General features: G+C 50.0%; 1 long non-coding RNA gene across 1 annotated transcript in view; it reads right to left on the minus strand.

Annotated features, from left to right (window-relative positions):
• LOC112401017 (uncharacterized) overlaps positions 1 to 108 on the minus strand; it is a 4,081-nt gene extending 3,973 nt beyond the window's left edge. Inside the window, exon 1 of the long non-coding RNA XR_003003501.1 lies at positions 37 to 108. This is a non-coding gene — a long non-coding RNA (uncharacterized LOC112401017). The remainder of the gene's footprint in view (positions 1 to 36) is intronic.
• Between the last annotated feature and the right edge of the window lie 13,012 nt (positions 109 to 13,120).

Here is a 13,120-nt window from a genome sequence, read left to right on the forward strand (position 1 = left end):
ACTAAGTGAAACAAGATATATAAATGCATCAAATACCTGGCACAGAGGAGAAAGTCAGCAATAACCAGTGAGGCAGTGTAAATTCATGGTTGTGGCCGAGGGCTCTGGAATCCAACAAAGACAAAATGTGGTGACTCAAGACGGCTGCAGACTCTGACACTCCTCCCACTGAGAGGTGGAGTCTGTGTCCCTTTCCCTGGGTCTGGCTGGACTCTGACAGCGCTGGAGAGATGCCCTCCCAGGCCTCAGGCAGCTTCCACTGGCTCCCTCAGAACTCTCTGAGAGCCCTGAGCTGCCATGTCAAAGTGCAGTTGCTGTGAGACAGCTGTGCTGGAGAGATCATACCTGTTTTCTCCAGGTGACAGTCCCAGCCGGGTTACCCAGCCTCCCGGCCAAGGCACCGATCACGTGAGAGAAGCTGTCTCGTACCCTCCCGATGAGCCCCTCCACCAGCTGAATACGACCAGGTGACCCCAGTCAACGCCACATGCAGTGGATCCCTGCCCTAATGGCTGTCTTTTTAAGTCGTCAAATATCGGGGTGATTTGCTACCCGTGGTACATAACTGGAGCGCCAGGGTCCGAGGCCCGCCTTGACCACTTGCTATCCAGCTATCTGATCTTTAGCTATTACCTCTGCAAGCTTCCGTCTCCTACCTTTCAATGGGGATGGGACCTGTCCTTGCCTGGCAGGATCTTAGTGAAGATGACATGAAGTGACTCCGTCAAAGCGCTCGGGGCAGTGCCTAGTACATAGTAAGCGCTCCAGAATGCTGTTACTGTTATTATTCCCTTCTCAGACTTTGCTGGCAGGATGACGAAGAAGACGCAAAAGGAGGAAAGCTCTCAGACCCTGTGTGTTTGAGGGCAAGAGGCCCTGGTCAGCCATCTGCTTTTCCCAATGAATAGAATTGTCTTAATCATACTTAATCCTGTTCTCAGGAGGGCATTTAAAATTGGAACAGTCATCTATTTGATTTCCTCTGAAAGAGTTGCCCTAATGAAGCCGTGTAGTTTGCGAGGGAATTAAGAGCCTCTTCTCCATCCCGAGGTCACTCTTCTCTGCTGTGCGATGTGTTAGTGCACGCACACGGGGCTGTTGGCACAGCTGTCTTCTTGTTTTTCTCCCTTCTTTTGCTCCAGTGACTTTTCTTTGAGGGGAACAGTCTCTACTGACTTCTAGTCCCAGGTGGACACCGGGGATGTTTGCCTTGGTCTGCAGCCCAGGACCACGCCGCCCACGGCTGTGCCTGCTTCCCAGAGCCACGGCTCCCGAGTCAGCTCACAGCTTGCCTTGGCTTCCTTTTGCTACTGATTCCCAGTCTTAGAGACCGAAGGTGTAACGTCAAGCTGGTTTGCCTGATGTGTGAAACCGTGTGGTTTCAGAGGAGGAGTTGGGAGCTGTAATATGCAGGAGTCCAGGACTGAGGGAGCGGCAACCAGCAGAGTGCTGTAGAAAAAACGCTGCGAGCATCAGGGCCCTTCATTCGTCCGTTCAACTAGTATCCCGTGAGCACGCCAAGTGCTGCCAGATACCAGGCTAGACCCTGTCCTAGATCTGATGCTCGGCCCCTCTACCCAAAGTTTCTCTGACCCCAGCAGAATGGCTAGAACAAAAGTGAGAGGCAATCCCAAATCTTAATGAGGCAATAAAGCACCTGGAGCTCTCCTATGCCACTGGTGGGAGTGTAGCTGGGTCCGAACACTTAGGAAAGCAGACTCTACTAAAGCCAAACCGTTCCCTCTGAAGTACATGCTGACAGAGGCACCTGTGTGCAGCAGAGGACCCCTTCAGGAGTGGGCGGGGCCACACCATTTGTAAGAGCCACCCACGGGCAACAACCCGGAAGCCGGTCAGTTACTGACCACACCATTCCGTCTCCATACCATTCCAGGACGTCACAGGACACTGTGAGCAAGAGTGACTACTGCACGATTCCAGTTCCGTGCCTTTTCGAACGGGCAAAATTAGTTTATGGTGTAAGTCAGGGCAGCGGGTGCCCTCGGGGGTTAACAGGTGGGAGGAACAGAAGGGGTTCCTGGGGGGCTGGTAATGATGTTCTGCTTTTCGACTGAGATGCTGGTAATGTTCACTTCACATGGAAATGTTCACATGGAAATGTTCACTCCATGAACTCCATGCCCCTGTTGCTTACAATGTGTATATTTTTCTGATGTGTATTTGAATAAAAGGTTAGAAACACGCTAGCCAACTTCGATCAAATGGTTTTTGCCTCTGTAAGCTTAGTTTCCTTACCTATAAAAAAATGGATAATATAGCCTTCTTCTTCAGGGCTATTGTTATACTGAGATTCAGTGGATGTGAGCATTATAGTGAAAACCTTGAACACGTTAAAGTGCTTCATAAATGATGATTCTTGTTTTTTTTTTTTACTAATTTCTTTTTCTTAGATTTCTCTGAATGCCTAATTAAAAAAAAAAATCTGGGGAAAATGTCCCCAGATTCTTCAAGTGAGAAAGAAATTTAAGAAACAGCCCTACAAAAGGCTTTTTTTTTTTTTGCGGTTTGCGGGCCTCTCCCGTTGGGGAGCACAGGCTCCGGACGCGCAGGCTCAGCGGCCATGGCTCACGGGCCCAGCCGCTCCGTGGCATGTGGGATCTTCCCGGACCGGGACACAAACCCGTGTCCCCTGCATCGGCAGGCGGACTCTCAACCACTGCGCCACCAGGGAAGCCCTATAAAAGGCTTTTCTGTGGGTTGAAGTTATTTTGTGATAGGTGTCAAGTCACCGCAGAAGATGAGAGAGAGCTCCGTTTTGAAAATGTTCCTTTTCGTTCTATGATCCTCAAAACCCCTTTCCTAATTGGGCTCTGAGTGTGAAACTTTGGAGCGAGGATGTCGAAGCACCTGGAAGAAATCTCCCCCCTCCCCGACCTTTTCCCACACATTTTAGAGAACATGACTCAGAGCAGATTTTTCAATTCCTCCGGAGCTGAAAACATGTTGTGATAAAGTTGATACCTCTGGGCCTGCATTTTCCCTCTGGGTCCCGGGACTGTGTGTCGTGAAAGGGTTTAGCAGCGCAGGCTATACTCTGCTGTGGTCTGAACGCTATCAGACACTGGAGAAACGCCCTGGGCTTTGCTGCTGGGAGCAAGTCCACAGTTTTTACACTCTGGATATTACATTTCATCAACTTACAAAGTGTAATCCTGGAATTAGCCATTGGCGGCTGGAAACAGCCCCAGCTGGTCACAGCTGGGAGAGGAGAAGGGGCTTGGAGGGAGGCCTAGGTTCCGGGCGGCTGGGAGAGCCAGAGAACCATCCGCGCCGGTCCCTAGTCCTCGCTGTGAAGGGGTGGCGCTGGTTCCAGACGTTTCCCTTGCCCACTAGAGACAGGCCAGGTTGGGGGCCAGAGCCCAGGATAGAGACGCCTGAGTGTTCCACTGTTACACGTTGGCAGACCTAACTTCAAGGTCCAGGCACGTCTAATGTGATTTAGTCACAGTGAGGGAGGGTGAATGCTTCTTTGCCCTCTGGGGATACTGGCCATTTCGCTGTTTCTTACAGGCACTCGACTCAGGAGTCCTCACCTCTACAGCCTCGAGAAACTGCTATGCCGGCTCCAGGCCCTCCCTCCCAGCACAAAAGGAAGACATATTAACCCAGCACATACCTAATTGTGTTTGTGAGGGTTGAAGAGAAACCAGGATTCTTATTTGATAGTATCAGTTAAGTCTTTAAAAAGTGTAGCCCTGGGCTTCCCTGGTGGCGCAGTGGTTGAGAGTCCGCCTGCCGATGCAGGAGACACGGGTTCGTGCCCTGATCCGGGAAGATCCCACATGCTGCGGAGCGGCTAGGCCCGTGAGCCATGGCCGCTGAGCCTGTGTGTCCGGAGCCTGTGCTCCGCAACGGGAGAGGCCACAACAGTGAGAGGCCCGCATACCACAAAAAAAAAAAAAAAAAAAAAAAAAAAAAAATGAGGAACTTATCCTAAGGAGTTTTGACTAAAGTGCAAAGCTCTTTAGTGATATTTCAGTACACTAAGTATTTGGTAAGTGCCTGGTAAGTGACCGAGACTTAACCGGTTCCAGGTGCCCTGCTAAGACCTCACACACGTGATCTCATAGACTGCTCAGGACGAGCCCCTGAGATGCCACCATCCCCATCCTCATTTCATAGCCAGGAAACTGAGGCCTCTGGAGGTTCACTGGCTGCCCAAAGTCACAGAGCTGACTGGCATTGGAGCTGGGTTTGACTCGAGAGTGTCAGCTTATAACCATTTCATGTTAGAGCTTTCAGCATCCCAGGTGAGGCCGACATTGGGCCAAACCTAGACATGTTCACTGTTACTGAAGGAAAAGTGCAGGGCGCCATGGGAACCTGCACCTCGGACATCCCTGCGTGGTTGATCATCAGCCTGGCCACAAAGGAAATAACCTAAATGTCTGACAATTAGGGTTTGGCTAAATTATGTTATGTCCATACCTAGGAATACTAGGCAGCATTGAAATGAATGTTACAGGACTATGTTACAGGACTATGTTTACTGACATAGCAAGATGTTCCCATCACATTATTAAAGGGAAAAGAATGGTTATGGTAAAAGAAAAAAAATTTCTTTCCCCGTGTGTGCGTGCGTGTGTGTGTGTGTGTGTGTGTAGGCATAGAAACAACACATTACTTACTAGTTGGTTTCTCTGGGTTTTGGGATTACTTATAGATAGATGTTTTTTCTTTCCGTCTCTCTGACCTTTCTGATTTTGGGGGGTAATTAGCATGTGTTACACGTCTAATTGGAATAACAAGCTATTTCCATTTGAGGGCAGAATAGCTGCTGCCTCTTCAGACGCACAGATGGCTTGGTGGTCCCAAAGCACCTTACTCCTTATTTTTTTACAAAAGGGAAAGGAGTCACCTGCGGGTGGTGAAGGCTACTCTGTGTACCTGTAGAGCTGAGGTCCCTGAATTGGGGCCCAGGGATCTTCTGAAGCCGAGTCGCCCGGGGCTGCTTGTTAAATGACAACTTCCTAGATTGTAACCTGATATTAATAATAACTCACATTTATTGAACATGTCTTATGTGCCGGCCACTGTCCTAAGTGCCTTTTTCACTTACTAACTCATTTTAGCCTCACAAACCCTAGGATACGTACATGATCACACCCACTTCCCTGATGAGAAAGCGGAGGCACAGAGCAGGTTACTGGCATGCTCCAAGTTACAGCGCTGCTGGGTGGTGGAGGGCACTCCAGACCCCCGTCTTGGCTTTGAACCCAGACTTGCAGTCACTACCCTCGGAGTGTGGAGCTCAGGAATCTGGATTTTTAACAAGCTCCCAGGGGATCCATGAGCACATCAAGAGAAGTAATGCTGCTCTAAAGAATCTTTTATCTCAGAGCCACTTGCATTGTTTTGGATTAAGAAACAGCTGATCCATTGACTCCACATCAGCCGTGAACGGACTTCGTCTCCTTGAGGTCATTACAACGAAAATGTCGATCAGAGATTCTTAGCTGTAGGCGAGTCATCAAATGGGAAAAGTAGACGAGCTTTGACAACCCACTAGCCTAATTGTCAGCCCCCCTTCCTTCCTGTTTTCCCTTCTTTCAAACACATTCTTATTCAGAGCCCATGAGCTGCTCTCTCGGAAGTTGGGATACCGGAGTGCTGTATACGCAGGGTGCAGAGAGGCCCCCCCAACAAGGCCCCCTTCCTCTGGGAACTCTGAAACAACCTCGGAAACACCATTTGGAAAGCCAGGGATGGTTGAGGAGCGGAGGCCAAGGTTGCCCACAGGCGCCCAGACTGTTGCCTGCCTCCTACCTTTAAAGACTAACCTGGGGCTGTTTCCAAGGTTGTCCTGATGCGTTAAGATGCCCGCGGGCTCCAGTGGTGATTGCAAAGCTGGGCAGAGTTGCTGTGTTCAAGTATCAGCCCCAAGCTGAGTGGCACAATTGCAGGGGCCTCATCCCCATTACATGAATGGAGTTGGGCTTCGGGGGTGAGTCCTATATGTTACAAAGGGGATGGTAAAATGCCTAGGACCTGCCCCAGCTCTTCCATTCGGGAATCAGGATGAGGGGCCTGGTGGCCAAGTTGGACCCCAAAGGAGCCAATTAGCCTCAAGCAGTGGACATGATGGCCCTTAAACGCAAGTCTTCCCATCCCAAGGTGGTGAACCATAAAATGACCCTTCCAACTGGCCACTTTGGTCCAGTGCCTGCTATGGTAGCTGCAGTGCTGAACAGAAGACTGGGCCACTGGTGGTGTGGTCAGCAGAGCAGGGGAACTAGGAAGCTTGTTCCCTCTGCTCGGGGGCTGGGGAAGCAACATATTCACCGGGAAAATCAGCTCTGGTGCCCCGCGAGCCCTCTGAGTGAGGGCTCACAGCTGTGCGGTGTGAGACCACAGAGCTAGGGAGAGGAGGTGGCACGAAGGCATTTGAACCTAGAGTTTTTCTCTCTCTGAGTCAGTGACTGATGCCAGAGAACAGACGTCCCTGGGTCAGATTAGGAGAGAACAATGAGTGGTTTTTCTATCTGGGGAGGCATAAGTTCCACTTTTCCTGGAGCTGCAGTGACAACCTGTGCTTGGCTGGGAGTTCTTTATATCCCTCTGTTACCTCAAGACCTGACTTGACGGCTCCGATTTCTACAGGGAATGAAGGAATGAAAAAGAAAACACTCTTGACCGTGAAAGACACCACAGTCTTTCTCCAGAATGAAAGGCTTTTACAGGAGTGCAGAAAAAACACCTGGTCATTCTTGGCTGCTTCTGAACAAATTAGAGTATTGGGAGAATGGATGAAGGAGTGAGGGAGGGGCGTGTCAGAGAGGGATGGAATCCCTGGGCTACCCAAGTGAGAGCCTGCAGTGACTGTGAAGTACAGGGGTCATGCTGGAGTTCAACACTGGAAGACACAGCTGTCTCCCTTCCCATCTCAGCTTGGACCACACCTCCCTCCCCAAGGAGCCTTCTCAGACCATAGACCAGCTTGGCTCCTCTGTCTTTACTGGCTGTCAGTCCTCTGCATTTGACCTTTGTTGCCCAGATTACACCTGTAATCTTTGTTCAGCACCTGCCTCTCCCATTTGACTGTGAATTCCATAAGGGCGGAGGCTGGGTCTGCCTTGTTCGCCACTTGTATCACTTGGGAATCTTTTGGTTGCAAGGAACAGAAATCCCAACCCAAGCTGGATTAGGCAAAAAGGGACTTTTTTTCTGCCCAGGTTTGGAATTGGCTTTGGACAGTCCTGGATTCAGGGATTCTGAACATAAGTCATCCAGATTTGATCTCTCTACCATTCTTGGTTCCATTTCATTTTCCTCCTTGCGTTGCCTTTATTTTCAGGCTCCTGGTGATGCCAAGCGGCTGCCACAACTCTTGCCTAGGATGCGTTCAGGAAGGAGTAAGTGTCTCTTCCTGGTGACTAAAGCAGAATTCTCAGAATTAACTCTGATTGGTTTAGCCTGAGTAATGTGCCCATCCCTGAACCAATCACTGTAGCCCAGAAAGCATGGTGCTCTCTGATTGGCCAGTGTAGCACATACAGGTCATTGTCCACCCAAAAGCCATTTCCTCTTTTTCCTTGTCGACAAGAACCCATTAGGTATCAAGCAGGTGGGCAAGATGCTCAGGGAAGGTGATCCCTCCTCAATGCAGGAAACCATTCATGGTAATTCTGTCACCTTTTGGTGACGATTGGTTTTAAAGTGTGCGCTGGCCCACTTCTGGCCAGTAGGACGTGATGCAAAGTGTGCTGGAGGCTTCTGGGAGTAATTTTGCTTCCTGACAAGTCAGATCTATAGGGGGAACTAGCTCCCTTCTTGCCTTTGGATATTGTTGTGAGAGGATGGGGTGTTTGGAGCTGCTGCAGCCATCTTGCAACCATGAGGTGAGATATTGCTGAAATACTGGGGATGGCAGAATGGAACAATGTCTGCCCCTGACCTCTGTGCTGTTTCACTTCTACAAAGTGACTTTTGGATCCACTTTGCATGTGCAGGGCACAAGAGTACCTAGGATTTATGCTCCTACTGGGCAGCCCTTACCAATGACTGGTGCAGAAGTGTGAAAGCTCAACTCCTTTGCTTTGGATTGGGACAAATGGTGAGGTGTACTTTCCATGCCAGAGCTCCCTGCAGGATCCGGCTGAGGCTTTGGGCTTGCTTGAAATCAACCTCTGCTCGAGTCTTCTCCTTTCCTCCTTTCCTCCACCTCCCCCCATTCCCCACCAGATGCCCCCCGGGAGCACTTCCTTAATCAATCGCTTGCACACAAATTGTTAGCTCCTTCTGGGGGACCTGTCGTTTCACCAGGGCTTGCACATCACAGCTGCACTGTCAATATTTGTTGCCTGAGTGAATGAGTACATGAACGGATGAACAAGCTGGGGAAATCACAGGCAGGTAGAATCCGAACAGGTTATTATACTAATTACGGGCTGTCTACTGTTTTCCCTCTGCCTCTGTGAAGCAGGTTGGCCCCTTGGGGAATTTCCCCAAAGCTTTTGAAGGGGACAGGGTGTGTTCTTTTGAGGGGACAGGCTCCTGTGCTTCCTAATTGGGCAGGCCATTAGAAGGTGAGGTCATCTCCCCAGGGAAGGAGGCAGGGCCTTAACACTCAGGAGAGGAGCCCTGGGGTGGGCACAAAACCAGCCTGAACATCTGCAGTGCCTTTCGTTACTGGAGCAGCGTCTGGAGGGGATGAGCATTCTGGAATGGATCAACTAAACCTTTGACCTGAACTCCAGTTTAATTCACTCTTCCCCCTCCATTAGCTAGTGTAAGGGATGGAGGAGGGAGAAGGGGAGGGAAACATATTTTATCTTTATGGCACTTTTATTCCAAATGACCTGCTGGGTCAAACCCACTCTCCTTTCATGAATTATGCATTAGAGGAATCCTTTTGTTTTTCTAATGGCTTTAGTTGAGTTCATCTCCTAGAAAGATTTTTTAAAAATAATCAGGAATTTCAAATCAAAAGCTCACCTCTTGCCATATCAGTTGATGTGCTTTTGACTGGATTATCCCATAAGTGAGTCTCCGTTGGTAGAATTTTCAGACTTCCTAGGCTCTTAGAAATCAACCAGCCCCATCCCCTTATTTTGTACACGGGAAGACTAAGAACCCGGAGATGGGAAACGACTTGCCCAAGCTCACCCAGTGCATGAATATCCACAGCTGTTAAAAGACGGAGACAGCAGTATATTTCATGCTCTTTCTTTCAAGTCCAGTGTTCTTTTCTGCAAGTAAGCCTGGAGAGGTAATAGGGTTGCCATGGCTGCAGAACAAATTGCTCCAAAATCTAGTGGCATAAAACAACCACTTATGCTCACGGAATCTGTGGATCGGGAATTTGATGGAGAACAATGAAAGTGGCTTCTTTCTGTTCCTGGGTGTCTAGGGACTCAGCTGGAAGAGCCAAAGGCTTGGGGCTGGGTTCATTTGAAACCTGTTCATTCACATGAGTAGAGGTTGTTGCTGTCTGTCGTCTGGGACACTGGCTGGAGTTGTCGGCTGGAATATCCTCATACGGCCTCTCGTGTGGTCTGGGCTTCCTCACAAACATGGTGGACTGAGCTCCAAAGAGGAGAGTTGAGAGAGGGAGATGGAGCGAGAGAAGGAGGCGTGGGGGGAGAGATTGGTGGAAACCATGTTACCTTTATGGAACTGAAAGTCACACAGTGTCACTTCTACAACAATCTGTTGGTCAGAGCAGTTACAAAGTCCACTTGGTTTCCAGAGGAGGGAACACAGACCCCGCATCTCGATGGCGAGTGTCACATTTGTGAGAGGGCATATCAAATGGGATATATGTTGGTGCAGCCATCTTTGGAAAATACACTCTACTACAAGAGGGTTGGGGCTGGTACACACTAAATGTTGCTGAATTATTTATTTAGTATCTATCTTGTCTGCTAGATTATCATTTCCTAAAGGGTAAGGTATGTATCTGGCTTGTTTGCTGGTATATCTGTGTCCAGCACAGCTGCAGCTGACTCAGGGTAAGAACTAAATACATTTTTGTTTGGAAAATGAGTGTCAAAAAGAAAGTCTTTATTGCCTAAAAATATACTCCTAGATTTCCCTTCTCCTCTTATGACCTTTCCTTTTCATCAAGAACTTAAACACTCCCACCATCTTGCCTGGAGAGTTGATTGATTGATCCATTCATTCATTCATTCATTCACACTTGGGGGCACATGGAAGAGGTAGTTAGCTTAGTCTTGGGTGGTCAGAGAAGTTGTCCTGGAGGGAGTGATAGATATAAGAGGAGACCTGGAGGATGAGCAAGAGGAAGCAGGGTGAAGAGGCAGAAGGAAGGGCACCCTAGGCAGAGGAGACAGCCTACGCAAAGATGGAGGCAAGCAGTTCAGGGTGGCAGGCACGTCGATTTTTTTTTTTTTTTTTTTTTCGGTTTGGAGAACCCGCGTTCCCTGCGTCGGCAGGCGGACTCTCAACCACTGCGCCACCAGGGAAGCCCAGGCACGTCGATTTTGAGAAGAGAGTGACAAAAGGCTTACCTTTTGTCACTCTCTTCTCAAAAGATATAAGAGGAGGCTGGAGGAGCAAGCAGGGTCTGGGTTGTCACGGGGCGTTCAACGCCACCTCAAGGAATTTGACTTATTCCTAAGAGCAGTGAGAAGCCAATAATTAAGCAACCTAATCCGTATGTGTTTAGAAGAACCTGACTGCAGAGCAGATAATGGATTGGAGCGGGACAAGGTGGGAGGCCAGTTGGGACGTTGCTGGCAGAAATATTGATGCGAGACGATGGGGGCCAGAGCCGCAGTGAGAGGAGGTGGGGATGGGGGGGAACAGGTGGGTATTTCCAAGGACTGGATGGAGGTGGGGACGAGACAGAGGCTGGGTCAAGGCTTGCTCTCCGGTTTAGGCAAATAGGGGCATGGTGGTACCAGACCCTCAGCCAGGGAACCCTAGGGAAGGAGTAGGCTTGGGGTGGGGCTGTGAGGAGGTTATTTTTTGGTCACGTTGAGTCTGAGATGCCAAGGGGATATCCGAGTGGAGGTTCCAGGAGGTGCTTAGATTCACGAAACCGAAGCTCAGCAGAGTGGTCTGGGCTGTGCATCTGGACGAGGGACCGATAGAGAGATGGAAACTGAAACCACAGGTGTGTGCGTGCTCACAGGGGAAGGATGAGCGCGATGGGGCAGAGCCATGGAGAAGGCGGGCAGGTTTCAGGAGGGGGGCAGGCAACGTTACCCAATGGTCAGAGACATCAGGGGAGAAGAGGAGCGACATTGTCCAGGGGACTGAACGAAAGAACTCACTGGCAACTTTCACAGGGACAAGCTTCCCTGAGAGATATAGGGAGAAGGCAGATGGCAGAGAGTTGAGGGGTGAAGAGCAGGTGAGAGAGTGATGAATGGATGAATGAGTGATTAGATGGATGGATGAATGAATGATTGAATAGCATCCCAGGAAAGTCTTTACATGCCTCCTCGCAGGTGTGGTAATTCTGGAGACACCGGGATGTACTTGCCAAGTACAGTCTGCAAAGAGACCAGTTAGGAGGAATCTTTTCTGCCCAGCTCTCTCTGTCCCAGAAAAGTACCAATGTGTGGGCTGTCCTCAGCATCCCTCCCCTAGCAACCAGCATTTGTATTTAAATTCTTGGGGGAGGGATGCTGTCATCTTGTGGCTATCAGCACAGCTCTGTGGTCACATCTGTTGTTTTTGTCTGTGCAATGGCCATTCATCATAATTTGGCTAATGGCATCCCAGTTTGAGTGGGACTGATCCCTCATCCCTTGTTCCAGGGGTGGCACATGTCCCAAGCCTGTCCAATAAGACTCAGGGCTGAGATTTTTGGGAAGCTATTAGGAAAGAGAAGCATTCTTTAGGCAGGAGTGGCTGCCACACGGAAGCAGCCAGCCAGCACAGAGGAAAACAGATCCAGAGACAAAAGGAGAGAAACAGTCTTGATGACAATTCTTGAACTCCTGGATCCAGCCATGCCTGAAGCTACGTAATCCCTGGATTTTTCAGTCACATAAGCCAATACATTCCCCATTTTTGCCTGTCAGAAAGGGCTGTGTCAGTTCTAGTGATGAATGAGTGGTCCCGACAGCAGCAAACTGCCAAGACGTGGGGGCCTAAGGGTGGGGTTGGCAGGGGAAGTTTACTCGTTTTCCTCTCAGGCATTTCCCTGGACACCTCACCCACCAAGTTGCTTCTGCCTTAGGAATTTCCCCCTCCTTTTCGTAGTCATCCCATTCATTGTTCCCATTTGTGTTCCTACCTTTTTGTAAAGCTGTCCTTGCTCAAAAACGTTACCTGAGATGCGCAGTGCTGTGCTGGAGGCCCCCTCTCACCCCCAGAGGCAAGGTACGTGCTTATGATTTTTAACAGGAAACGCTCCCAGAACCCAAGATGGGAGTTGGTGCATCGCAGGGACTCGTTCGGTGTCTGTGCCTTCAGTGACTTGCCGACAACCAGCGTCCGATTCCAGTTCCCCATCCTCTGGCCCCGCCTCCCCATGTGTTCAGCACCCCTCCAACACTGTAAAGTCTTGTTCATTTGTTCGGAACATGAATTAGTCATGCCAGGGAGACTCCCGGCCGCTGGACCACATTTTGCTGTGTTAGCAACAAACGTCCCTTCATCCTGTCGACACAACCAGAGGGGAAAACAGAGGTCCAGAAGCCGCCAAGGTGATGTGAGGACCTGTGGGTCACCCACAGCAGAGGAAGGGAGGGACGCATGCCCTATTCTTTCCACCTCACCCCCTCCACACAAACACACACAGCGCTTCAGCCCCGATCTTGGTTTCCTTCCTTTTGCTTCGGAGCACACCTACCACAAGGCTTCAATTGCACGGATCCTCCTTTCCATCCAGCTTCCGGCCTGTCACTGGCAGGGACCCAGAGCAGGACATCTCCTGGGTATGGTGGGGCTCACAGGTTTCCGTGATGGGCTTGCCAGAATCGTCCTGCTTTATCTCCTGTCCCTCTTCATTTAGGCTTGGGTGCGTTCCTCCTCCTTTTCTCCTCTCCCTCCCTTCTGTCTTTCCCTCCCTCCCTCCCTCCTTCCTGTCTCCCTCTCCTGCCTCCCTTTCCTTCCCTTCCTCTCTCCCTCCTCTTGTCTTCTGCCCTCATCTCTACCTCCCTTTCTCCCCTTCATCTTCCCTCCC

This window comes from Neophocaena asiaeorientalis, unplaced genomic scaffold (assembly GCF_003031525.2).
Source record: "Neophocaena asiaeorientalis asiaeorientalis breed wild unplaced genomic scaffold, Neophocaena_asiaeorientalis_V1.1 scaffold130, whole genome shotgun sequence".
Taxonomy (NCBI): domain Eukaryota; kingdom Metazoa; phylum Chordata; class Mammalia; order Artiodactyla; family Phocoenidae; genus Neophocaena; species Neophocaena asiaeorientalis.